Genomic DNA, 2,724 nt, shown 5'->3' with positions numbered 1-2,724 from the left:
TGTTGTTGTTGTTGTTATTATTATTCTATAATCTGAACCTGTTCCTCTTTCCCTATATCTCTAAACTATCACTAAACCAATACTGCAAACACAGACTTGCTAGAATGTAAGCACATTAGTGAGGCAGCGTGGTGGAATCAGGCTCTCGTCAATTTTTGGGCATGTAGAGTCATTGGTATCATCTTAAAGCTTGTTCACTTGCCTTTATTTGGATGAAAAAAATATCCATTGATCTTGAATACAAGTCGTGATATTTGCAAAAGAAGGAGGTGGGGGTCACTTGTTTTCAAAGGTAAAATTAGTGAGAAAATTGCGCCAAACATTAGTCATTTCCATAGCTTAAGAGTCCGTGGTAAGTGAAAATTTACATTTTTTGTGCCTTTATTCAACGTTTTTCCAGAAAAATCCACACAGAAATGAGATCTTTAATGGGCATGAAAGGAGTTGAGTCACAAAACAAAAATTTGATAAAAATTCGCAAACCTGCGGGAAAAAGCAAGTTTCTTTACTTTAATTATTTTGACGAGAGTCTGATTCCACCACTCTGCCCCACACATGCACACGCTCCCACACTCGTGTACTGAGGGCCACCGATTCTTTTTTCTTTCTTTCTGAAGTAACGTCAAACTATTCGCTGGAAGACGTTCTCAGGGGTAGAACTGTTTTCTATTGGTGTTGGGCTAATTTAAAAAAAAACATTTTTGAAAATTATTTTTTAAAAGGAAACCTAGGTCAATGTACAATTATTTCTGTCTCATATCGAAGTTACACGCACTCCAGAGAAAGATAATAACAACAATCGTGTCTTCTGCGTAAATTTGTTTAAATGCTCATTGCATGGAGGTAAAAAGACATGTATACACTTTACTACTCGGTCAAAATGCAGAGACCGTGTTTTAATTTCCAGTTTGGTATATTTTAATTTTTTTTAATGTAGATGTCTATTTTACAACTTACAAATAACTTTAGAAGAAATGCTTTCTCCTATACATTACTAATTTTCGCATTTACGATTGTATTTCACTTCTGTGACCTATTATGCTTACTTTACAAGAATCCTGCGGGTTCAGTTCACGGCTTCTACCTTCTATCAGAGACCTCACTGTCAGGGGCTCATCATCAAGTGCCACATCTGCGACATACATCGGTAATTATGGTTCTCCACTTATTCCTTTGCTCAGATGATACAGCTATTTTACACTGGTCTTTATTCCAAGTAAATTAATTATATTTCATGGGTCTATCATACATCAAAGAAGTCAAATTTTTACCTCAGAGAAAAAAAGTAGTGCTTTTGATTAATAGCAGTCAAGGGTTATTCAGTCCTCCCGCCCAGCTTCAAAGGGCAAGATCAGAAAATAGGACAACGGCTGCTCGAAAAAGCCTGCTCTAATACTAATACGTCCTGAGCGACAGCTTTGTATGCGTCACCTTAGTACAGTGTACAGAGATGGAATACCCGACAACCGACTGTGATGGAAGTATGTGAGGTACAGCGTTTGAACAAACAGCAGACCGACACCATGCATGGAGGAGAATCCTCTTGGGACTGAGAAGCCAGCATTGGAATGAACGGTTAGACCAAGGGAGGTGTTGTGAAGTCGTGCGGTGAGCCTTCGATCGTAACGGGTATAAGATTATGGGGCGTTTCTTTAACTTTCACTAAGACGTCGTTTGACAAAACGTTCTTGCAAACCTACGTTAGCGACATACAAAGCTAAGGCAAAATCGATTAGACGTTAAAGAAGAAACCCGACGAACGCTCTGTTTCAACCATTCTCTCAGCAAAGTGTTTTGTTCTCAGCCAGAAAGCCCAAGAACACAATTGTATCTCCAAGTCAATATGGAGCTTTGCCATGGCTTCATTTGCTCATTTTCACACAATAGTAGTAGTAGTAGTAGTAGTAGTAGTAGTAGTAGTAGTAGTAGTAGTAGTAGTAGTAGTAATAATAATAATCAATTAATTATGCTGGCAAGAAAATCAAACCCTAACCATTTTCTATTTTACAGTATGTGTGTGGCTCAGATATAACATGATATAGGTTGAAAGATCGATTATAAAATCTTTGACCCTTAGAACGCAATACAAGGGCGATAAACAAGCAATAGAACAGGGCAGGTAGATAGACGGAGAAGGAGAAAGAGAGAGCGAGAGTGATTGAGGGAGAGAGAGTGAGAGAGAGAGAGAGAGAAAGAAAGAGAGAGTGATTGGGGGAGAGAAAGAGAGGGAGAGAGAGAGAGGGAGAAAGAGAGAGAGAGAGAGAGAGAGAGAGAGAGAGAGAGAGTTTGTGTTTGTGTATGTGTGAGAAAAAGAGAGAGAGAGAGTGAGAGAGAGCGAGAAAGGAGAGACAGAAAGAGAGAGAGAGAAAGAGAGAAAAAGAGAGAAAGAGAGAGAGAGAGAGTGAGAGAGAGAGAGAGATTACAAATGATCGATAAGAGCTTGCGGGCAAAGTGTTACGCTTCCGTATCTAGTGGACAGATAGAGATAGACAGATAAGAAGATGGGAACGTACAAGACTATTTAAGTGCTGAAGTATTGATGGTAAAAACCGACGTGTGTGGAGTAGCTGTTTGACATTTCGCCGTCGCACGCAGAAGACCCGAGTTCGATTCCTGTTTGCGCGCGCGCGCGTGTGTGTGTGTGTGTGTATGTGTGTGTGTGTAAGTGTGTGTGTATGTGTGTGTGTATGTGTGTGTGTGTATGTGTGTGTGTGTGTGTGTGTG

Source organism: Aplysia californica, unplaced genomic scaffold (assembly GCF_000002075.1).
Source record: "Aplysia californica isolate F4 #8 unplaced genomic scaffold, AplCal3.0 scaffold00554, whole genome shotgun sequence".
Classification (NCBI taxonomy): Eukaryota; Metazoa; Mollusca; class Gastropoda; order Aplysiida; family Aplysiidae; genus Aplysia; species Aplysia californica.
This window is presented reverse-complemented; position numbering follows the sequence as displayed.